The 25,787-nt window shown below is 40.2% G+C and overlaps 1 protein-coding gene across 4 annotated transcripts in view; it reads right to left on the bottom strand.

Annotated features, from left to right (window-relative positions):
* LOC122559200 (protein FAM53A-like) overlaps positions 1-23,222 on the bottom strand; it is a 103,285-nt gene extending 80,063 nt beyond the window's left edge. Inside the window, exon 1 of one of the 4 annotated variants that reach the window (XM_043708606.2) lies at positions 23,174-23,222. The gene's annotated coding sequence lies outside the window, so the exon portion shown is untranslated. Of the gene's footprint in view, positions 1-8,341; positions 8,404-22,431; positions 22,786-23,007; positions 23,124-23,173 lie in introns of those variants that run through there. The other 3 variants (XM_043708884.2, XM_043708659.2, XM_043708824.2) reach the window with 3 other exon arrangements.
* Between the last annotated feature and the right edge of the window lie 2,565 nt (positions 23,223-25,787).

The raw sequence follows: 25,787 nt of genomic DNA, 5'->3' as shown, positions 1-25,787 counted from the left end.
CCTGCACATCTTTGGACTTTGGGAGGAAACTGGAGCACCCGGAGGAAACCCATGCAGACACGGGGAGAACGTGCAAACTCCACACAGTCAGTCGCCTGAGGCAGGAATTGAACCCGGGTCTCTGGCGCTGTGAGGCAGCAGTGCTAACCACTGTGCCACCGTGCCGCCCAAGTTATGCCTGTTATGCCTGAGTGTGCAAAAAAATGGAGTTGTGACTTTTGTTAAAAAGAAACAGGACATAGTCAATTTACTTTCACCCAGGATGGCTACCTGAGGTCTTTCTAGAAGAATCATGTCCAAACATTCTTCCTGAATTCCTAAAATTATATGCGACCATGGAGAAGGTGCTCTCCCTTGAAAGGGGATCCAAAACCGCTTGCAGAATTCACAGCCCATAATTTGCATAGTACCAAATTAAATCACCCCATATGCAGAGTTTGTAATGTTAAAACTTGATAAAGAAAGGTGTAAACAGCCACCCATCATTCCAAAATTGTGTCTCAATCACCACAGCATCAACTGTTGGCGTAACAGGAGGCACTGTAGCTTGCTATCACACACTGAGCTAGTTGGGCCTGAGTAATGACCGTAACACTGCACAAGAGAATCCAGCAGCCAGTCAAAACCAGAGTGACAATTCTACTAGCAAGAACAGAACCCTGCCTAACCACTCAGCTTGAGCAGTGCAAGAGGTACCCATTTGTCTTCACATGAAAACATTAGCCTTTAAAAGAAACTCACGCATAAGCTCATCTGGAAATCAAGAAACTGACAACTTCATGTTTCTGTACTATGAGGAAGATCCCATGTAGGCTGTTTATGTGCTTTATGGGATGTGGAAATTGCTTACAAGATCAGCATCTGTTGCTCAGCCTTAACTGTCTTTGCACAATGTGAGTTTAGGCAGTTTCAGAGGATAGATAAACTAGGGTGGGGCTTGAAGTCACACAAAAGCCAGACTGGAGAGAGATTGTAGATTCCTGAAAAAATAAAGGACAATACTGATGGATTTTTACAATTGATGGTAGTTGTAGAACATGACCAAGATTAAATTTCAGATTTAGGAAAATAAGAAAGTTACCCCAGTACCTTTCTTTTCAATCTGTTCCAGTTATGAATGCGATCCAAATCATTGGTGTCTACATGTGGCAAGGAAATTTGATGTTCAAATCTAGCCACGTAATATATTCCCTAAACTGTTTACATACTTGTCTCCCATTATGGACAGATATTTGATCAAATGATTTTGATTCTGACTAAAGGTATTTGAAACTTTCAATTCACTATTAACTACATTAGGGAAGATGTGATAAAACCACATGTCAGCCAAAATTCTTAAACTGAATATTAAATTTAATTACAATAATAAGAGCAGAGTTCCTGTACCAATTAATTAATTGATGCCTATTTTACTCATTACCTACAGCCTCTCTTCACATCTAACATGTTGTCATTCTTTCACAAATGATTCCAGTAAAAATATTTTTGCAAATCTCAAGTACTCAAACTTTAGCTCCTATACCTTTGAACAGGCACATTCATTGTCCAAAATGAATACATACACATCCAAGAGATCTACTCACAAAGTTAAAAAAATTCTTTAAAGTAATATTTCCATGAGTTTAACTTGAATTCAGTCAGTCTTTCCAGACAAGAACAGAAGCCTAAAATAACTTACAATTTTGAACTTAACATGAAACTCTGCATCCACTTTTGTGGATTTGTCTTACAACTAAATATCCAAATATACTTGGCAAAGAGTTACGTAAAATGGACACAAATGTTTCAAATGCTATTATACTTATTAAACATTACTTAATTAAATTCTGTATTCAAAACCTTGTATTGTTGCTATTAAGCCATTATAAAGTGCAAAGTAGCATTCATTTTATTATAACCGTATAGAGAAATGATAGGAAACTTCATGTAGTTTAAAACTGTTTAAAGATGGATCTTTGTCCCTTTCAAATTAGTTACTCATCTATCGCTGACATGCAAGACAGTCAAAAATTCAGTCAAAGCAGAAAATCCTAAATCGTTGTGCCACAGCTTATTCAACATTAAAAGCGAGATACTGCGAGGCTGGAAGCCTGAAATTATAATAATGTGGAGAAACTTCCAAATAGTCCTTCTGAACTCCCTAAATTTCTCCAGCACACTTTCATTATCAAACAGAGTCTCCAAGGTCACAATGTTCATATTAAATCTAAATGAAAGATTCAAGTAAAAAAATTAAAATTAAGCTGCAGCAAATGCCAAAGTCCATTTTTATTGCATGCACTTATTCCTGTACCAAATCAAAAATAAAAAACATTCACTAAATACATTTTGACTACTGATACTTACAGATGTGCCATACAATATAGTGTTTATAGGTGCTACAAAGCTTTATTTGTATTGACAAAGAAAATATACACAAGAACACTGCTACCGTGTTAAGCCTACAAAGGTTTACAATATACTTAGCCTGCATTTAATACCTCCGACCAATTTAGCTGTTTAAAACACGGACACCAGAAATGTAAAAACTTAAACCGACTTTCAGCCTCTACCTGCTCTTCAAATCTCAAATGGTACCAAGTAATCATATTTGACTAAGTTCTTCCGATAGTAAAGATCGCTGCGTAAAGTATATGGGAATTTATCTTTAAAAAAGATTTTGCAAAACTAAATGCAGCTGCCACAAAGTAAACAAACCATATAATTTAGTTTTACAAAGCCTCAAGTGAAGGCACAAATAAAAAAGCCTTTTCAAAAGGTTCTATATAGAAAGTCAAAAGATCCTGAAGATAGCTTTTTCAGGAAATTCAATTTCAAATCAAAGACAGAAGATTAGTTCAGCTAACCGAAATTGCTTATTTCAGTAAGTTTCCGCTAACCACTACTTTTAAATGTAATCTTACTGTTCAGCAATTGTGACTGCAAACCTGTATTCAACCTTAACATTCTGTGGAACAAAATTCTCCAAGTAATTCTTGCTCATAGTTACAAAATGTCAATTCAGCATTTTTCATGTTTAACTTTAGTGGATCAGTTGCAGGAGAAACAAGGTCAACAAAGTTGAAAAGATCTTCAGTACTCAAACTACATTAATATCTTGGTATTGGTTAAGTCCAAAAGCAGGGTGAGAGAATTAACCACAGTCAACATCTCCATAGGATTTACTGAAACAATGCAGCTTCAATTGGTTGAAATGCAGAATAGTGGTGTCTTACTGCATGGCTGAACTATGAAGAGACCCTATAATGCAATGAGAAAAGTATAATTTGACAAACCAGCATTAAGTTCACATAATTGCCCTGAAACTACTCAGGACATCCAAGTGAACGTAACATTAGTGACCCAACTAATTAACTTTCCAAAGAGATGAAGGTGTACCTGAAAAGGAGAAAATTCAGGAAGCAGAGAAAACAGGCAAGTTGGACTAATTGAGTTAGGCTATCAAACAAACAATCACAATGATCACTGAACTGCTTACAATTCCGCACAATTCTTCCAATTTTATAACATACTTCAGAATTGTGTGAACTGAGCTCATTATAGCTTTGGACCACTGTACCACTTAGTCAATGCCAGCTGACAACCTAAAGCAGCCTCATCTCCTTGTGTAATGTCAAGCCACAAACCACAATTCTATCTGATGTGCTAAATTGGTGCCTAAGCTAACCAAACAGGAAGATTAGCCATAAGAGCTGGTAATACAAAAATTTATCAAAGTGGATGAAGTTTATTCTATGTATCCTTAAATGCCTTAAGAGTCTCAGAACACTGGGCCTCAGGTTTGAAAAATGAGGCCCAATCTTATCAAAACTTACACAATTCTTAAAAGGGGAGAAAAAGGTGGCTGTTTCCCTGATCGTTTAGTATGAAGCTAGGGGACAATCTCAAATCATCCTAATTGCATTGATTGTCACGGGTACCGAGGCACAGTGAAAAGCTGTGTCTTGCAAGAGTTAAGTAGCATAAATAGTAAATAATAGGTAAATAATGGCAAAAACAAAAAGAAAGGTACATGTCAAGAGTTTGAGAGTCCATTCAGTATTCTAATAATAGGGTAGAAACTTATGAAACCAGCTGGTGCATCAAAAACAATAACTTTACTTTTGCAGCTTCATGAGCACAATTGAGGTTGATCATCTGCCTCAAAGTTGCTTTCCAGTCTTCAGGAATTTATCAATTTGTCTTAAACATGCTCAATGATAGAGTCTCCACTGTCTTCTGGAGTAGAGAATTCCAAAGATCCACCCTTTGAATGATTAAGATTTAGTGTTTCAGTCTTAAATTACTTACCTTCTATTCTGGTTCCATACTCCAACCAAGGGAAATAACCACCCTCCCAGGCCCTGTTAAAAATTTGAGTTTCTTTGTAAATTTTGGAAGTAATTTTTGTAAGTTTCAATAAGATCACCTTGCAGATGTCATCAAACTCCAAGACAATTCTGCCATCTCAAATTAGCCTGGTGAACCTCTGTTGTACTTCATGAAAGTATATCTCTCCTTAGATAAGGAGAAAAACTATACACAATATTGCAAATGCAGACTCACCGAGGCTCTGTACAATTCCAGTAAAACATTTTACCCCTGTAGCAAAAAAAAATTGTCATGAGACTAAAATACTCTGTTTTCCACATTACACTTTTATTTCGAATCAAACAAGGACTGGAGGTCTATTTGAATAGAATGTGTCGGTGACCAATCAAGGGACATGGGCTTCATTGGCTGGGCCAGCATATGCTGCTCATCCCTAGATGCCATGTGGTAGTGGTGAGGAACCTTCCTGAATAACTATTAGTCGATGCGTGGTGTAGGTACATCCATAATGCTGTTAAGGAAGGAAGTTCTAGGACTCTGACACAGCAACATTGAAGGCAAGAAAGTATATTATCCAGTCTCAATGGCAAGAGGCTTGGAGGGAAACTTGCAAGTGGTGCTGCCATGTATCGGTTGCCCTTGCCCTTTAAGATGGTAACACCTGAATTTGAAAGATGCGAAGGAACCGGAGTGAATTTTGGCACCTTGCAGATGGCACATATTGCTTGCTGAGTGATGTTCGTCATTGTGGTGCAAATCAAGCAAGCTGCAAGTTTCTTGAATGTTGTTAGAATTGCCCTGATCCAGACAAGTAAGAAGCATTCATCACACTTGGGAATTGCAGATAGATTTAGATTTCAGCAAAGGAGGACAAAGTGGGGGGGAACACAGCAAGCTTTCAGAATACAAACTGGCTGCATACCCATAAAAGCTTTTACAAAGAGGAAAGATTACTGAAGACAAAATGTGACAAATGTCTTTACAATCAGAAACAGAGCAAGTTACACAATGGGGAACAAAGATGGCAGACTGATTAAATTCACATTTTGATTCTGCCTTCAGAGGAAGACCCAAGTAACGTTTCTAAAATATTGGACAACATACAGTTTAGTAAGGGGAAGGACATCAGTAATTTGTAGGGAAATGGTGTTGTGGAATTAAAGGCCAATGAATCCTCAGGGCCTGATAACCTACAGCACAGATATCTGAACAAGTGGCCTTAGAAATAGTGGACACACTGGTGTTCACCTTTCAACATTCTAGTCACTGTGGAACTGTTCTTACGAAATTCAGCTAATGTCACCCCATTTTGAAAAGGTCGAGAAAACATGGAACCATTGACCAGTTAAGTCCTATATCCATACTAGGAAAACTGCTAGAGTCCACTATAAAAGATTTAATAGCTTGCATTTGGTAAAAGAGGATCGGACAGAATCAGCATGGATTTGCAAAAAGAATCATGCTTAACAGATCTACTGGAATTTTGAGAATTAACTGGTAGAGTTGGTACAACAGAATCAGTGGATGTGGTTTATTGGGTTTTCAGAAGGCTTTCCATAAGATACTACATCAAAAATTAGGATGCAATATTAAAGTGCATGGAATTGCGGTAGAGAATTAACATGGATGGATGCAGACAGGTGTGGTGTAAAATTCCAAGCAGTGGAATGTGGTGAAACGGTTAAAAATTATGTCCCAATACATGTGTGAATCTAACCGGAATGGAGGTGTTGCTTAGTCCCGTGTGAATCTTCTTATCTGTATGTAACCAGAATGGAATGTGTTTTTCTGCTGTTCACATGAATGTTTATATCTGGAAAAGAGTATATCAGCCGGAAAAGTCTCCAGTTCGGTGAGTCTGCTCCGGGGTTACGTTTAACCGCCGAGCGTGGGTTGTTGGCAACCGCTCTACGAGAACTGACGGCTCCCAGTTTTTGTAACATGTAGAGTGAGTATAAGCCAGACCCGTTGTGCGACGCTGCGGGGAATAAAATGCCCATATTCTAGCAGTCTCGCCTCTTGGTCGTTTGTTCTGTGTCAGACTACTCTCCTACGAACCTGACCTTGAGAATTTTTTAAAACAACAGGTCACAAAAATAAAAAGTGGATAACTTCCAAGTTGCAATCAATAATTAGTGAGGTACCGCAGGGATCAGTCCTTGAATCCCAGCAGTTCACACAATACATCAATGATTTAGTTGATGGAGTGAAAAGTAATATTTCAGTTTGTCAACACAAAGCTGGATGGGAGTAAAGATGATTTGAACAAATTAAGGAAACAAATCCATGGCAGATGAAATATAATGTGAATACTTTAGACACAGATACAAACAAAGCTTGACGAGCCTGTTCAGCTATTCAATATGATCATAGTTGATCCAATCTCAATACCATAGCTCTGCCTTTGCAACTTCTCTGCAGATATCTTTAAAATCTAAAAATTAAGCTCATTTTTGAATATATTCAATGATTTAGCATCCACAGCCAGAGGAACAAATTTCCCAGGTTCTTTATCCTTTAATTGAAAAAACATTTTACTGTAAATAGTGTACCCCATATGCTGACACTGTGTCCCTTGTTTCTTGACTGCCCCACCAGGGAAAACCTGCATCTTGTCTGTGCAGCCTTGTTAAAATTCTATTCCTACTACTCCTTGTTCTAACCTTTACTATTGTCTTCAATCTGTACTAAATAATACAATAAATTAAAATTTCTATACTGAAATGTTGATACCGGCAATACAAAATCTGTAATGAATCATTTATTACAACACAAATTTTTCTAAAAATGTAGGCTAAGTTGACTATTGCAATGTGCTGCTCCCTGAGGAGTTTTAAAGTTAAGGTAGCAACCCTCACATTGAGGCCTATAAAATGTCTTAATATCAGTAACTTGTGGGTTTTCTAAAGTCTCTGGCTATAGGCAGCTGGAATTTTCTGTTGCTGCAAAGTCTTGGCGACACCATGGGGCTATTAGTTATAAGGGTAGGTAAGGAAAAGTTATGTTAGCATCATGAGAGAAAAGGAAGACTTCTATTTTTATAGCATCTTACATGACAACCAAGTATTCAAATTGTTTTACAATCAAGAACAAGTGTGATCACTGTTGTAATGTGGGAAACACGGCAGTCAATTTGCACCAGAATAGCTTCCCATGGCAGCAATGTGATAACAACCACAGATTTTTTTTGTGATGTTGATTGGGAGGCAAATATTGACCAAGCCCCTGCATTTTTAAAAATGAATGATGGATCTGGGGTGCATCAGAATTCATTACCCATTCTGAATTGCCCTGGAGAAGCTGATGAACTGTCTTCTTGAATCACTTCAATCCATGTGGTTTCCATACAACCACAATGCTCTTGAGGAAGTTCCAAAATTTTGAACCAGTGACAGTAAAAGAACAGCAATATAGCTGCAAGGCAGTGTGATTTGCAGAAGTACTTGCAGCTGGTGCTCCCATATGTGGCAAAAAGAGGAAGGCAGATTATCTGAATAGCCATAGATTGAGAAAGGAGAGATGCGATGAGACCAGGGTGCCAGTGTACGCCAGTCGCTGAAAGCAAACATGCAGGTTCAGCAAGTGGTGAAGGCAGCAATGGTTCAGGAGTAGGGGTGGCTTTTGCAATTATGATGGGCCTTGGCAAGACCAACCTGAGGTACTATGTGCAGTTACGATCACATCTGAGGAAGGGCATTGTGACTATGGAGGGAGTGCAACAAAGGTGTACCAGAACACTTCCTGGGGTGGCAGGACTGACATATCAAGAGACATTGGATTGGTTAGTACAAACATAGGCTTTTTCATAAATCCTTATTTACTCTGTCCTATATTAGCATCATCTTCAGTGTCTAGTTGTAACATTGTTTATAATTAACATTTTCCCTACAACAAAATCAGATCTTCTCTGAAATAGTGGGAATACAATTGCTACTTTCCAGTCTATAAAAACCATTTCATAATCTAGAATTTTAAGAATTTTTACCAATCCCTCCAGCCACTTCCCTAAACACAGTGGAATGAAGCTTACCTGGTCCAGAAGATTTATCTATTTCCAATTAAGGATGGGGAATAGGCAGTGACACCCTCATCCTGTGAATGAATTTTAAAACTCCAGTTACATTTTCAAGTAATCTCTCTTTACTAATGCAAATTTATTTCAATACTTCAATTTCACATGGCCAATGATTGTTTAATATTTTTAGGAAATATTCTGTATCTTCAAGTGGCCTACTCCTGCTCCTAGCTCTTATGTTCTTCTGTGAAAAAGACAGGGTCTACTTAGTTTCTCCAACATTGGTTTGTCCATAAAATTGCTTCTGTTCCCACTATTATTAGTGTCTCAATTATCCTAGATAATTTTACTTTTCACACCCTTAAAGCAGCTTTTACAAACCACCTTTAATTTTTCTTACTAGCTTGCATTCATATTCACTCATTTCTGTAACAATTTGTTGGTTATCCTTTGCTGGGCTCGAAAATGCACCCATTATCAGGGCGAATTGAGTCCAGACACAACAAAGACTTGAATGAAAGTTTCAGCGTTGATGAGCAAAGGCATATGCAGAGTGAGATGGCATTACAGATGTGAAAAGAGCTAAGGGAATATACCTAGCACACACAACACAAGACCATCAGCAACTCGAAATTCACTTGAAAGAAAACAGAAGGACTGTGGAAGCCCTTTGTTATGGACCAGACCAAACACCTCAAAAAAAAAGAGAGGTAGTCTAAATTCTGACAGCAGGAAGATAACCACAAGTTTTATCCATAAGAGGAATAAGAGCTTTCACATCCAGCTGCATGACCCCAGTAACTGCTACTGAAGGCTAAAACTAAAAAAAAAGTGATTCTGTGGGAGCTTGATCCCACCCATTCAGGCTGCACCTATTATTACAACTTTATAAAACCCTCAAGGCCGTTCAAGCTGTCCACTTTACTGGTTTTGGGCAGACTGCTTGAGTTTTGTGTCACAACCTTCATTTTAAAAGATGACAAAATACACTCAAAGCCACAGCATTGTCACATCTTGGGTGGGGGGGTGTAAGGCAAAGCCATAAATTCAAAATTTGAAAACAGATACCACTGTACATTCAAATCTGATCTGCAATTTATATGCAATTTGAGTTAAAAGAGGATGCCTAAAGTATGACCCACCTTGCATTAAAACTTATGACAGCCAATTCAGTTCTCAATTAGCTTGAGCCTGTAAACTTGGGAAGATGTATTCTCAGCATTCCAGCTGTACTGAATAAAGCTTAAATCAAATCACCTTTATCTGTTGTGTAAGCAGCTTGAAATATAGCCAGATTAACCAGAATGTTATTTTAAACTTTCCCGTGCCTCGCAAGCCTTCAGAGTATGCACCAAATGACACCCATTGCCATAAGGAGGAATTTCCCCACACTGGACTTCAATGAGCAAACGACCATCAAAATGTCAAAAGACGATCAAAAAGTTCATCGACCCTAACCCTATTTCCCTACACTTGGCCCATATCCTTCTAAACTTTTCCTCCCCATGTATTTGTCCAAATGCCTTTTAAATGTTGATCAAGATTAGCGTGGTGCTGAAAAAGCATAGCTGGTCAAGCAACATTTGAGGAGCAGGAAAATCGACGTTTCAGGTAAAAGCCCTTCATCAGTCAATCTTCCTGCTCCTCGGATGCTGCCTGACCTGCTGTGCTTTCCCAGCACCAGTCTAACCTAAACTCTAATCGCCAGCATTTGCCTCCTCACTTTCGCCTTTTAAATGTCGTTAATGTACCCATCTCAATCACCTCCTCTGGCAGCTCATTCCATATGCCACCCTCTGTGTAAAAACGCTGTCCCTCAGTAACCATTTATTCCTTCCCTCTAACCTTAAACTGACACCCTCTAGTCCTCAATTCCCCAACTCTGGGGGAAAAAGCGAATTCACCCGATCCAAGCCTCCCTTGATCTCATACATTTTCATAAGATCTTCCCTCAGTCTTCTATACTCAAAGAAAAAAGTCCTAGCTTGTCCAACGACTCCCTATAATTCAGTCCCTTGAATCCTGGCAACATCCTTGTAAATTGCTCCTGCACTCTTTGCAGTTTAATGACATCCTTCCTATAACAAGGTGAGCAAAACTGAACACAATACTCCAAGTGCGGCCTCACCAAAGTCCTGTAGAACTGCAACATAACTTCCTAACTTCTATACTTAAATGATCTGACTGAAGGAGAGTGTGCCAAAAGCCTTCTTCACTACCCTGTCTACCTGCCTCCACTTTCAGAAAGCTGTGCATCTGAACTCCAAGATTCCTCTGTTACACTACACTCCTTCAGGCCCTACCATTCACCATAAAATTCTCACCTTGATTGGTCTTTCCAAAATGAAATACCTCACACTTATCTATATTAAACTCCATTTGCCATTTTTCAGCCCACTTCCGCAGCTGATCAAGATCCTGCTGCAATGTCTGAAAACCTTCCTCACTGTCCACGACACCACCTATTTTAGTGTCATCTGCAAACTTACTAATCATGCCTTTGGATCATTCTCATCCAAATCACTAATATAGATAACAAATATAGCAATGGGTCCAGCACCAACCATTAGTCACAGGCCTCCAGTCCGACAAGCATCCTTCCACTATTACCCTATGCTTCCTACCATCAAGCCAATTTTGCATCCAATTTGCCAGCTCAGCCTGGAGTCCATGCGATCTAACCTTCCAGAGCAGCCTACCATGTGGCACCTTATCAAATCAAGTGAAGTGCAAAGTTGTTCTTCAGCAGAATGACACCCTGTCCACAACTACCATACGGCACATGATTATAGCACCCAATTAAATGAAAACTGTTCATTAAGCTACAATGTTAACTTGACCTCACATGTAGAACATAGGCTCAAAGAACTGCCTTGACAGCTGTAGAGGCTGAAAATGAAAATTCCAGGTATCAAGGCCAAGCAAGGAAAATTATGTCAATCACTTTTTTGGGGGCAAGGAATGTGGAACTGTAGTCAGGTAGATGAAGGCAATACCATAATCAGATCCATATGTTTTTTCAAATGGCAATGCAAAGACCAAATGGGCTACTCCTAATCCTATTCTTGTTTTTTGGCGAAGACAGAGACAAACAGGTACTTGCTTGGGACATGACATATGTGTATTAGGTTTAACTGACATCTGTTTTTTAAAACTTTTAAAAGGTTTCATGACAGAAGGTTTCCAAATGTAAGTTTCGATTCTCATCAGCATATACAGTAGTTTTAAGAGACATAATTGACAAAACAGGAAACTGGTTTCCTTCCTGCAGTTTCATTCCATGTGCCATTCAATCCTAATTCAGCAAAGCTGGTGCTCACAAGAAATAAAGCCAAGTATTTAACTCCACACAGAACAGGTAAAGAACATTTTAAAATAGCGTGAAGCCCACAACCACTTAGAAAAATAAGGGCACCAGACCCTTGGGACCACCACCACCACCTGCAGGTTCCCCTCCAAGCCACTCACTATCCTGACTTGGAAATACATCACCATTCCTTCATTGTCACAGGGTCAAAATCCTAGAATTCCCTCGCTAATGGCATTGTGGATCAACCCACAGCAGGTAGACTACAGCAATTCAAGAAGGCAGCTCACCACTACTTTCTCAAGGGCAATGACAGACAGGAAAGAAATGCTGGCCCAGTCAGCTACACCCACAAATGGATAAAAAAAGGTGCTAACATTTAAAGCTAAGGGCCTTGTGCTGGAAAGTGGGGCTACTGCAGATTTAGCATATATTTGGTGGTACAGATTCCATGGACCAAAAGGTAACTACTGTATGATTTAATGATTGTACACAGCTCATCACGAGGTAGGAGACAGGTTTATGCTTTGAAGCACGTTGGAAGGTTAGTTGAGTTTGACAGCTTTTATGCACAACTTTCCTGCTGCCAGACCATAAAACTGCGAGGGGTCATATTTCCGCTCGCTGCAGTGCTCAGGTGCATTGCTCCATGAAATAAATTTAGTAAAAATTAAGCACACCCACTATAATAGCTATCTAACAATTCCCATGTCAAATTTACAGCCCTCAACATAATGGGATGAACAGTTAATTCCTCTGGTCACCTACCTAGATTAGGAGTTGTAGACGGTATCACACCAGCACTTACCCACTCCTTCCCATCACCTCACCCTGGCTGAGAAACAAGTGATCTCAGAATTATTTTTTCTAATGGCTGAGAAAAATACCACCAAGTTATATATTCAGCTTAAAATTACTTGCTGTTGTAACTAGAACAATTCAGTATCAACATCAGTAGAAAGTTTTCTGGCGTTAATGAAAATAAAGTAGTTTAGTTCTTCACATATGAAAAAGTACTGCTAACCAAATAGCTGGCTGGTAAATTACCTAGTACTATCGCCAGTGAAGTATAAGCATAGAGTTACCATCATTCTGACCACCTACTCAATATTTTTGGACGTGTATGATCTGTTAATAGACCATTCCATATAGGTGAAAACTCTTTAGAAGCACAGCATGTCTACCTTCCCCAGTTAGCTGGAGGGAAAAAAAGTACCTTTTTATGGGATAAAAACCAATCACATTTCATGCAATCTACTGTGCAATTAAAACTATCGCCGTTTAAACCTTAACATCATGTACTCACATGGGATGTTGTGGATTTAATTAACATTCTGACTAACTATACAAGTGAAAGAAATGAGCTTCTGCTTCAGACTTTCACAACTTCAGAAAAGGACTAGAAGATTCAAGAATATGTATGCCTTGAACACGAGCACAGCATTTTTGTTTTCCTCCCACTATACAGTGCACCACTCCTCTCAACTGTATGAATTTGAATAAGGATGCACTGACATACCCTAACACAGCAAATAACAAAGCTAAAATTGGTCCCACCTTTAGTTCCTCATGATGAATCACTTCAAGTCCAATATCTAGACTGACATTTGAATGGTTAACAGATTTCAAAAGAAGGGCAAGTTTAAAAATATTTTGCATTCACATTTGGATTTTTTTAAACAGCTGTTGTGGCTTGCAGATTTGTTGCGGACTGTCTGACAGGCCGAAAGCAGGAGGTACAGTAACTGTGGGAAAGTATGTAAGCAGTTGAGAATATAAAGGAAGAAAGCTAGTCAGTTCAAAGACCAAAGTCACCACAATTGCACCAGTTTGTCATTTTTGTTCTTTCATGGATGACAGTCAACATGATGGCCAGCACAAATTGCCCATCCTAATTGCATGGACAGCCTGTCAGAGCCAGGTATAGAGTCACATGTAGGTCAGTCCAGGCAGAGACAGCAGATTTATTTCCCTGAAGGGCATGAGTGAACTGGTTTTAATAACATTTGCTGGTGATTATATGATCGTCATTAGCCTAGCTTTTAGCAAAATTTTAATTCATTAATTTCCAACATTTGGCAGAACATTAGCCTGGGGATCTGGATTAATAATCTAGTGTCACACCACTACACTGTCACCCATAAGATTAGATTCCAAATTGTGCAGCCAAATATTTCCCACTGCTCAGCCTGTTCAGTTAAGTCTCCAAACTGACTAACCTAGATCAGAAACAGTTAAAAAGTATTCACAAGTGCATTAAAAAGTCTCTGTACCAACACTGCTAACACCAAACCAAAATAGCCAAATTCTGTCTTTACGGGCCACTGAAAAGAGCTACCACAAATGTTTGCAGTCACAATTTAAATGAGTGTTGCCAACAACTTCAATACATCTCAAACTAATGCCAAATGATCTTCGCTAAATTTCAAATATTGAAAAGCGCAGTATTTGACGAGCAGAAGAATCGGTGTTTTGAACATAAGGCCTTCATAAGGAATGTGGGAGGGGGTAGAAGGGGACTGAGATAAAGAGGAGAGAGGTGTGACGGTGGGGGAGAGAAGAGGTAGCTGGGAAGGCAATAGATGCAGATGGGGGATGATGGTGATAGGGCGAAGCAGAGGCTGGAACAGATAGATGGGACTGTTCAAGAGGGAGGTGTCAAATTGGAGAGTGGATCTGGGGTTAGTCAGGGAAGGGAAGACGAGGAAACTGGTGAAATCAACACGGATGCTGTGGTTGGAGGGCCCCAAGGCGGAAGTCAAGGTGTTCTTCCTCCAGGCAGGAGGTGGGGGCTAGGATTTGGTGGTGAACGCAGCTCAGGACATGCATGTCCTTGGCGGAGTGACAGGGGGAGTTAAAGTGGTCAGCCACAGGGCAGTGGGCTGTTATTTCAAATGTGAAAAGCAACAAAACATAACTAAAAGCAGGGCTTTTTAAGTACTATAAAACCTATCAGATTAAAAAAAATACAAGCAGATAAAAACCAGAGCTCCCACAGACAAGAAATAGCCCAAGCCTGTAATTTGGATATGCCAGTCCCAATGCAATGTAAACCACTTAGAGCTTTCGTGGATTTAATCAGTTGTCTTGTGATTAACTATGATCTAATTAAATGGTAGACCAGCCTTTAGCTGAATGCCAACCCTGCTATTTAATAACTGGCTAAGCAAGCGTATACTCTCAAAATAAGAAAATGCACAGAGGTTTAAACATTAAAAGGTTTATTGAAAATGTAAACAAACTTTCCTGGAGCTTAAATGCTTACAGTACTATTTTTCAACATTGGGAGCTATAATTGGTCAATGCCAATTCCATTCTTTTAGAGAAATTTATTTTAAGAAAACCTCACATAACTGAGCAAATAGGAGGCAGATCCAGTGGTAAAGGGTTGCTGATCAGACCTGGAGACATGTGAACAGTGATATGCCGCAAACATCAGTGTAGTGTCCATGTTGTTTGTCATTTACATAAACGATTTGGATGAGACCAAAGGAAGCGTAATAAGTTTGTGGATAACACCAAAATTGATGGTATAGTGGACAGTGAAAGTACAAGAGGATTGTAATCAAGTTGGCCAGTGGACTGAGGAGCTGCAGTTTAATTTAGATAAATGCTAGACATTGCATTTTGATTGCACAAGTCCTGCTCTGGTTTGCTCTGTGAATAGTAAGGCCCTGGGATGTGTTGTGAATCAGACAGACCTAGGAGTGTTGGTACATAGTTCCTGCAAAGTGGCACCACAGGTAGACAAGATAGTGAAGATGTTTGACATGTTTTCCTTCATCAGATTTACCAGGATCTTTCCAGCAATGGTGGGTTTGAGTTATAAGGAGAGACTGGATATGTTGGGACTTTTTTTACTGGAGCATAGGAGGTTGAAAGGTGACCTTCTAGAGGTTTATAAAATCATGAGGTACAGATAAGCTGAATGGCAGGTGTCTTTTCCAAAGGATGTGGGATTTCAAGACCAGGGGGCATATTTTTAATGTGAGGGAAGAAAGATTTTAAAACAGATATGAGGGGCAATTTTCTTTTTGCACAGCTGCCCATATGTGGAATGAACTTTCAGAGGAGGTGGTGGATTTGGGTACAGTTACATTTGAAGGACATTTAGATAAGTTTACCAATAAGAAATGTTTGGAGGGATATGGACCAAGCACATGCAGGTGGGTCTAGATTATTTTGGGATAATGGTTGACATGGACTGGTTGGACCAAAGGGTCTATTTCTGTGCCATAAGACTATGACTATGAGTTACAGCATTGAGTACAAGAGTTCCTGAAAAATGCCACCCAGATTGACAGGATTGTTAAGGCGGCATAGTGTGTTTTGGCTTTATTAATAGAGGGATTGAGTTCTGAACCAGGGGGTTATGCTGCAGCTGTACAAAGCTCTGGTACGGCCACACTTGGGGTATTGTGTACAGTTCTGGTCACCGCATTATAAAGAGGATGTGGAAGCTTTGGAAAGTGTGCAGAGGAGATTTACTAGGATGTTGCCTGGTATGGAATGCCTTATGAGGAAAGGCTGAGGGCCTTGAGTTTGTTCTCATTAGAGAGAAGGTGGTTGAGAGGTGACTTAATAGAGACATACAAGATAATCAGAGGGTTAGATAGGGTGGACAGGGAGAGTATGGGGACGGCAAACATGGGGTGACACAATTTTAAATGAGAGGGGATAGGTATAAGACAGATGTCAGAGGTAGTTTCTTTACTCAGAGTAGGAAGGGTATGGTATGCTTTGTCTGCATCGGTAGTAGATTCGCCAAGTTTAAGTGCATTTAAGTCGTCATTGGACAGGCATATGGACGTACATGGAATAGTGTAGGTGAGATGGGCTTCAGATTAGTATGACAGGCAACGCAACACCGAGGGCCGAAGGGCCTGTACTGCACTGTAATATTCTATGTTCTAAGTTGGGAGGTCACATTACAGCTCGCTGTACAAGACTTGATAAGGCTGCATTGGGGTACTGCATAGTCACCCTGCTATAAGGTGCTATAATGGGTGCAGAAAAAAATTTATAAAAAATATTACACAGGCTGGAAGGTTTGAGTTATAAGGAAAGGCTGAATAGGTTCAGATTTTTTTCCCTTGGGCATAGGAGGCCAAAGAGTAACATTATAAAGGATTACAAAATCATGAGGGGCATGGATGGGAAGCAGGGGCAAGGTCTTTCCCTCAGGGTATAGGAGACCAAAACTAGAGGGCACAAATTTAAGGTGAGAGGGGGAGGATTTAAAAAGGGGCCTGAGGAGCAACTTTTTCGAACAGAGGCTAGGGCAAACATGAAGTGAGCTGCCAGAAGAAGCAGTACAGATGAGTACAATTACAACATTTAAAAGACAGACATGGATTGGAAAGGTTTAAAGGGAGGTAAAAACAATGACTGCAGATGCTGGAAACCAGATTAAGGTTTAAAGGGATATGTCCCAAACGGGCAAGTAAGACTAGGTCAGTTTAGGAAACCTGGTTGGCATGGATGGGTTGGACATAAGGATCTGTTTCCGTACTGTATGACTATTTGATCATGACGACTTTGACAGTATTTTCACCTTTAAAAATCAACATCACTACTCTAAATTTACAGATGTTAATCACCCAGTCTACCATTCTAATAGAACTATTACTTGAGGACAACTTTACACTATGTAGTTGTCTAGGGGTTTAACAGTCATTACCTCCATTTGTGAATAGATGACTGAAGCTTATAATTCCTCTCTTCAGCATGACCTGAACAGTGAACTCCAACCACCAGTACGCAAAGCAATTTGCTTCAGTTGCTAAGTGATCAAACATACGCGCGCACACACTATTTTCAAAAGATTAGGAATTACAAATATTGTTGAAACTTGCTTCTAATTTCAATAAAGGAATACAACATTCCCAGGGTAGAAGATATTAATACTCTCAAATGGTAAGCAAGGGTTAATGGATGCAAAATAAACTATTTATTTTGAGGCTTAAAGTGTACCGTTCCTGTGAATACCTTAACTGTAGATAAGAACTGTAGAACAGACTGCGCACCTCTGGTTCATGCAAAGGTTATGGTAAACTATCTAGACTTCTTGATAGAAGGGTCTAGGTATCTTTATTCATTGACTTTTTTTAAAATGCATCTAAAGTGAAAAGTGACAGTGCAAGAAAGGAAAGTGACAGGCTTTGCGGGTAATAGGCCCACCTTCAAATGGAGGCAGTCACCTTTGTGGTCTTCAAACAGCTTCTGTTCCTTTCATTTCATTCCACTCCTCGTAGAATTGATAACATTCTAAATCTTTTTTTAAAAAAATCCATACACTAAATATTAGATTCCTTACAGTGTGGAAACAGGCCCTCGGCCCAACCAGTCCACACCGACCCTCCAAAGAGTAACCCACCCAGACCCACTTCCCTCTGACGAACTGACCTAAAATTATGGGCAATTTAGCATGGCCAATTCACCTGATCTGCACATCTTGGGGTTAAGAATTGATCTTCGAATTTCTCTTTACTGTTTGGTACAAGTAAATGTAAGGCCTTGTAAACACTTCGGATGGAAAACAGGAGATAAAACTAAGATTAAGGGGATTACTAATCATACTAAATTGCAAGGGACCAGATGGGATATATCCCAAGATACTAAAGGAAGCACCTACAGATAGTGGATGTTCTGGTAGTAATCTTCCAGGAACCCTTAGATTCTGGAAAAGTCCTAGAGGTTTGGAAAACCGCTGATGCAACCCTTTATTTATAAAGGGAAGGGGTTGGAAAAGAAAACTATACGCCAGTGAGTTTCATATCTTGTTCGGAACGAAGTAGAGCATTCTGAAATACATGTCCCTCACAAAGGGGAAGTCACGTCTGTCAAAGTTACAGGAATTTCTAGCGCAGGTAGAAAGCAGGACAGATAAAGCGGATGCAGTAGGTTTGTTTTTAAAAATATTCATTTACGGGATGGGACATCACCTGGTGAGGCCTGCATTACCCCCCAGCCCTATGGCAGTTAAGAGTCAACCATATTGATGTGGTCTTGAGTCCAGGTAAGGATGGCGGTTTCCTTCCCTAAAGGACATTAAAGAACTAGATGGGTTTTTCCAATAATTGACAATGGATTCACGGTCACCATTAGACTCAATTCCAGATTTGCTAACGCTGTGGCAAGATTCGAATTCTGATCCCTAGTACTTTACCTGGGTCTCTGGATTAACTGCCCAGCAATAATACCACTGGTCATTGTCTTCCCTTATTGTATTTACAGAAAGGTTTGACAAGATACCACTCGTTAGGCTACTTAAGAGCCCATAGTATTGGAAGTAGTATATTAGCAAGAATGGAAGACAGTTGGGATAAGGGAACATTTTCAGGGTAACCAGTAACTAGCGGCGTGCCTCAGGGATCACTTTTGAGGCTCAATTCCATATATATTAATGCCCGAGATGAGAAAAGTGAACACATGATAGCCAAGTTTGTGGATAAAAGAAAATGGATGGGAAGGCAAATGGTGAGGATGAGTGTTTGCAGGAAATGTCTTTTTCATTTGTTCACGAGGGCATCACTGGCTAGGCCAACATTTATTGCCCATCCCCAATTGCCAAAAGGGCAGTTCAACAAGATTGCTGTGGGTCTGGAGTCACACACTGGCCAGACCAGGTATGGATTGCAGTTTCCCTCCCTAAAGGACATCAGTGAACTAGCTGGGTTTTTCCCAACAATCAACAATGGATTCATGGTCATCATTAAACTCTTAATTCCAGATATTTATTGAATTAAAATTCCATCTGCCTTGGCAGAACTCAAACTCAGGTCCCCAGAGCACTGCCTGGCTCTTTGGATTAACACTCCAGCAATAATAACACTGCGCCATTGCCTCCCCTATGTAGACAAGATCAAGCAAACAGGCAAAAATCAGTAGATGAAATATAATGGGGGAAAACTTGAGGTTAAACACTTCGACAGGAAGGATAGGGGCTTAATATTATTTAAATAGAGAGCTGCAGAATACTAAAGAAGGGGGATTTAGGACTCCTCGTGCATGAATCTTAAACTAACATCAAAATTCAACAATTAATAAGGGAGACAAATTGAATGTTGGCCTTTTATTTAAAGGATATGGAATACAGGTAAGTCTTGGTCAATCTACACAAGGCACTAGTCAGACCACAGTAGAAATCCTGAACAGGTTTGGGCACCTTATCCAAAGAAGGATATACCAATATTGTTGGCAATCCAGATAGATTCACAAGATTGATGTTAAATATCGAGGGGGTTTGAAGATGGGACGAGTCTGCATTTACTGGAATCCAAAAGAATGAGAAGACCTTCTTGAAACATCAAGCCTTAGAGGGCTTGATAGGGCAGATGCAGAAAGGTTGCTTTGCCTTGTTGCAAAGTCTAGGACCAGAGAGCATAATGTCAGAATAAAAGGTCACATATTTAAGACAGCTGAGGACCATAAGAGAAAGTCAGGGCTGGAGACCAGAGTCAAAGAGTGCGGTGCTGGAAAAGCACAGCAGGTCAGGCAGCATCCGAGGAGGAGAGTTGACATTTCGGGCATAAACCCTTAATCAGCAATGAGGCTTATGGGCCGGGGGGGAACTGAGAGATAAATGGGAGGGCTGGGGGAAGGTAGCTGGGAATGCAATAGGTAGATGAAGGTGGCAGTGAACGTGATAGGCCAGAAAGGAGGGTGGAGTAGATAGGTGAGAAGGAAGATGAACAGGCAGGACCATTCAAGAGGGCAGTGCCGATTTGGAAGGTTGGAACTGAGATAAGGTGGAGGGAGGAGAAATGGGGAACCTGGTGAAATCCACATTGAGCCTGTGTGGTTGGAGGGTCCCCAAGGCATGCATCCTCCAGGCATTGGATGGTTAGGGTTTGGCAATGAATGAGGCCCAGGACCTGCATGTCCTTGGCAGAGTGGGAAGGGGAGTTCAAGTGTTCAGCCACAGGGCGGTGGGGTTGGTTAGTGCAAGTGTCCCAGAGATGTTCTCTGAAACAATCCGCAAGTTGGCATTCTGTCTTGAGCAGCATAGTGAATTTGTGGAATCCTTGGCTACAGAGGGCTGTTGAGGCTGGTTAATTAAGTTTGCGCATGGCTAAGAGAGAGAGATTTTTAATCAGTAGGGGAATCATGAGTAACAGGGAAAGGACATTAAAATGGAATTAATGATGATCAGATCAGTCAGAATCTCTGAAATGGCAGAGCAGACTCCATAGACTGAATGGACTACTTCTGCTCCAATGTATTACAAAAAAGGATTTATCCAAATTGTTGACTCCATTTTCCTAAAGAATCATCAATCATTTGCGAACTCCACACATTTCTGCATTCATGATAACATGTTCACTATTTTCCACTATGTCTTAAGTCAAGGGATTGATTGCCAATGTTATTTGTGGTCCAACTTCTTCATTATAGTTTGCTACAGACCCAAAACTACAGGATATGAAATATATTTGCTCAGATTATTTCAGCATTATTAAAAACAGATTTCCAGTAAAAGCACAAGTCAATATATTTTACTTGAAATGAATAAAAACAATGAAACACTCATGTTTGTTCAGTTCAGAATGGAAAGTTCCCTTTCCAGTTTATTTTTCATAAGTTCATCTCTGCTAATAGTTTATTTGCTTACAACTAAATTTCTCAAATCAAAATGTATGTAGCGGAATCCCCCTGGAAGGAAATTTTACTGCCCACAATAAACACTTTGCTTTAGCCAAGCTAGGTTTACTTTCCAAAAAAAGCAGCCTGCGGTTGCAGTTTAGTGCTCTCAGCAGTACTGATCATCAGCTACACAAAAGATTAGATGACTGAATTTGAGAACCTGAATTTTAGATTAACTCACCTAGTTTTCTCAATACTGAATGATACCATCATCATAAAAACTAAAATTGTACAAATATTTTCAAAGTTTAACTCATTTAACAGGCAGCCAGCTGGCCAAAAAGTAATAAATACAAAAATATTACTTATTGCACACTGATAAAAGCATACATGACATCAGTTAAAGCAAAGTTTGGAATTTTCTCAATAATTAAGTTATATATTGTGGAATGCAAATAGGCTCATAAATCATTGATTAGCTCTGTTAGGAATGGCAGCTACTTTACATATGGGTGAACATGAATACAGTTAAATTGCCAATTCCCTTCTCTCAACCGGTTTAAAAAACATCCAAGTACAGAGACTTGCTATATGCTATGTTACATTATATTCGCAGTATGTCATGAATCTTAATGGGTTTTATTTTCCAGCACAGAATATTCAAAAAAATTAAACCAAATTTGTGCATTGAACATGCAATAGGGTGCTTTAGCAGCAAAATTGCTGAAGCAATATTGATGCGCCTGCTGTAAAATAACAGCGTTCATGAGTATAAAATCAAGGATTCAGGACAACACCACAATGACATCATTAAAAGCTCTCAGAGAAAGAACACAAAGATGGACAGTGATCCAAGATGCACCTGATTATTTATTTGATGCTCCGCCAATTAGGGCACTTTCATACAAAGGAAATTCCTCATTTTGTAAAAGACGAAGGCAAACCTCAATTAAAACCAGAATCATGCACTAAACAGTGCTTAAAAATGGAAACACCATCCAACTCCTTTTATTACTTTGAAATGAAGATAGGAATGAACATCATGCTGTGTCACTAACGAGCATCAACCTCTTTTACACATTAACCTCAGTAAAGAAAAAGTCAAAACTGCATTTACAATTCTGCTATATTCGTCTCCCAAATGCTACCAGTTTACCCAATAAAGGTTAAGGATTACCTACTTTAAAAAATCATCGATTAATAAAGTACTCACCGTTATTTCTTACCGTACCAGTGAAAACCTCCGACTGAGGGGTGCTGGACAATAAGGTGCCCTTATTTCTGAGAGCGCTGCTTGCCCGCATACCCCAATCCCCCATGTACAAGCAGAGCCAGGGAAACAAGCCCAGGAGCTAGATCAACCCAACTCCCAGCAGCGGAGACCCGCCCCCAGCCGCGCGCCTATTGGAGTACCCTCTCCACAGCTGCCGGCCCTCCCGAGAGCCGATTGGCTTAAAAGACCTATCGGTCAAGCGCACACGCCGCCCTCACCGAGTTTAGTAGTAGGGAAGAAGCGCCGTGACGTCAGTTCGCAAAAGCCCGTGCCGCAGAATGCTGGGAGATTGAGTCCCTACCCCTCTCACCGCCCCCAACGTCGCCGGAGGAAAAGACTACACCTCCCACAAGGCCGTGGGAACTCCAGACAGCATAGGCCCCAACAGTCACTACCCGCACCCCCTCAAAGCATCCCCAAGTCCCCCCAACCGCAAACCCACTATCAACGGCAACAATAAAAACCCGTCCGTTAAATAAAAGCCTCAACTATAATAACCCTCAACACTTTTCCTACCTTTTATACAATATATATGGCTACACACTTAAAGATATATCTCCAACAAAAGTACAGCATCTCAAGCTCGTCTCTGAAAGAATAAAAATCTTGCCCAGTTTTTCTTTTTTTCCCCCTCCTCTTATAACACAGGCACATTGGTTTATGATAAAGACGAGCAACGTACGAAAAAAAAGAGCAGCATCTTCCATTCACATTTGCATCTTTCTCCCAACCGCCAGGAGAACTGAGCTGCCGGCCTGGCGCCGCCACCTTTATAACCTCGGTGCGTACCATTTACACACCGTCATGGGGTGGCGGGGAGACGGAGGGGCAATGTATGGGGCAAACCGGGGCGGCGGCGTGCACGGTGGGCGGCACGTCAAAACTTGAGTCCACCTCTGCGGTCGGCCAGAAAAGGCGGACGTCGACCGGCGGGGAACCTGACCACTTCGATAACACGGCGAGGAATCACAGCACCCCCTAAATTTTCCCGGCTGTGCAGCATGGAGCGGTCCCAGTCCGGGTCCCAGATTATAAACAATGGAACCTCGTGGGAGTTGCAGCAGGTCAATAACCTACCCCAATAAAACAGAGAGCTTTCAGATAACACACTGCAACCGTGCTCATTCTGTTAACCTTGTGCGTGGCGGTCTGCAAACTACACCGTTTACATGCATTAAAGTACGCGATAAGTAGATACCTATGAAGGGGTGAATGCAGACTGAACACAGCACACGTCTGCTTTCAAAAAGAGATTGTTGCATTTAGTTCTCGTCGCATTCGATTCTACCAGATATTAATTTCTTCCTCAGTTACTTTAACTGTTGCATTTCAACATGCCTGTCGGAATAGCCCTTTATTATTAATATGTTTTAAACATATCGCAATACTTTTCTAGAGAAGAAAAGATAAATAACTGCTACCTGAAGACCGAAGACACAAAATCTCGTAAAAGAGAGAAATACTAAAATGAACTACGTATCTTAAACATTTAAATAGTACAAGGAATTTACATGAGTTACTCTTTTATTCACAAAATGCACGAAACATTTTCGCCCTATTAAATAGATTAATTAATTTGTATGCTAAATACAGTCTATAGAACAGACATACTGTACTAACTGCGCGCTTCTAGACCAGTGATGCCATCTGCTGGGGAAGAGATCAGCCTTCATTGCAAAGGAGGTATCAAAATCTCAGATTTTAAGTAACTGGAAGTAACCACAGGAAGTACTGGTCAGTCAAAGATTAGCCTGAGAACAGATAAAAATCCATTTTGAATATTATTCATCTTGTAATCTTAGTCTGTCAGAATTGAGGACCCCTTCCATCCTGGTTTTCTTAAGTGTTGTTACAGCAATTTCCATGTTATTCAATCTGCCACATGCAGGCCAGATGTGATGCGTGAAGGGTCAGGTAGATAAGATGTTTGGCGCTTGTGTGCTCTCGGCATGACCTCTGTATGTTGTCATGCAGTCTCTCCATGTGAGTGCCTTCCTCACTGGCTTTTCACCATTTTGGCCAGTCACAGGCTAAGAATTCCAATGATTCAGCAGGGATATTTGGCCTCTTTAGGGATCCTTTGTCCATCTTCTGCCTGACTGTTCTCAGTTCTGAGTCTGGTTCTTGTGCTAAAATAAGACGGGTTAAGAATTAATTTCTCCACATTAATTAAAGATAATTGACATGGCTTTATTGGGGGAAGGCATGTGTACAAAATCGTATTGAATTTTTTGAGGGAGGTTATATATGGGAACTTGGGTTCTTCTAAATTGGAGGAAAACTGGACTTTAGTTTTCAGTTGTATGAAAGTCTTTTTCTTAGCATGGCTCGAAGATTATTCCTGAACAGGAAGTTAAAGAAAGCCTTTCCAGGAAATTATGTGAATAGCAAGCCACTGAGTAGTTAATTTCTCAGGTGTTTGCTGACTTGGATCTTTTAATACAGAAAGAGAAAGAGAAGGGGGGCCCAAAAGCAGATTCATTCATACAGAAACAAACACAAAGACAGAATTCTGGAGAAACTCAATAGATTTGGCACCATCTGTGGTATAAAAATATACCTTACTTTCAGCTAATCAGTTAAGTAGTCAGTTAGCTAACCAGTCAGTAGTCAGTAACATTCCTGATGAAGAGCTTATGCTCAAACTGTCGAGTCTGTTGTTCCTGGATGCTGCCTGATCGGCCTTGCTTTTCCAGCACCACACTTTTGTCTCTGATCTCCAGCATCTGGAGTCCTCACTTTCCCCTATCAGTAGTGTATGCAATGTGCCAGTACATAAATCTGATGTGGAAGATCCAGTGTTGGACTAGGAACTGGACAAAGTTAAAAATCATGAAGGAGTATCCCCCCGAATGTTAGTGCTTCCAACTAAACCTGTTGGACTATGAGTTGGTGTGTGTTGTATATAAATAAGCATAGAACTTAGAAGACTGAAATATGATATCACATCATTAGAGTTGTTAATAAACTTACCTGTCTCTACAAGACTCCAATTTTTGTGGTATATGTTAAATGGATTAGTATATAAGAAAGCACCCAGACAATATCATACTGTTTTGTTTTATTCATTCATGGGATGAGGGTGTAACTGGTTAGGTTAGCATTTATTACCCATCCCTAATGGCCCAGAGGACAGTTAAGAGTCAACTACGGTCTGGAGATTAGGTAAGGATGGCAGTTTCCTTCCCTAAAGGACCTTAGTGAAACAAAAAAGTAGAAATTGCTGGAGAAACTCAGCAGGTCTGGCAGCATCTGTGGAGAGAAAGTAAATTTAACATGCTTCAGAATAGACCCTT

Source organism: Chiloscyllium plagiosum, unplaced genomic scaffold, assembly GCF_037043375.1.
Source record: "Chiloscyllium plagiosum isolate Xiang-an unplaced genomic scaffold, Cpla_swu_hap1 HiC_scaffold_1, whole genome shotgun sequence".
Taxonomy (NCBI): domain Eukaryota; kingdom Metazoa; phylum Chordata; class Chondrichthyes; order Orectolobiformes; family Hemiscylliidae; genus Chiloscyllium; species Chiloscyllium plagiosum.
The sequence above is the reverse complement of the archived record's forward strand: the minus strand, read 5'-3'. Positions and strand labels throughout refer to the sequence as shown.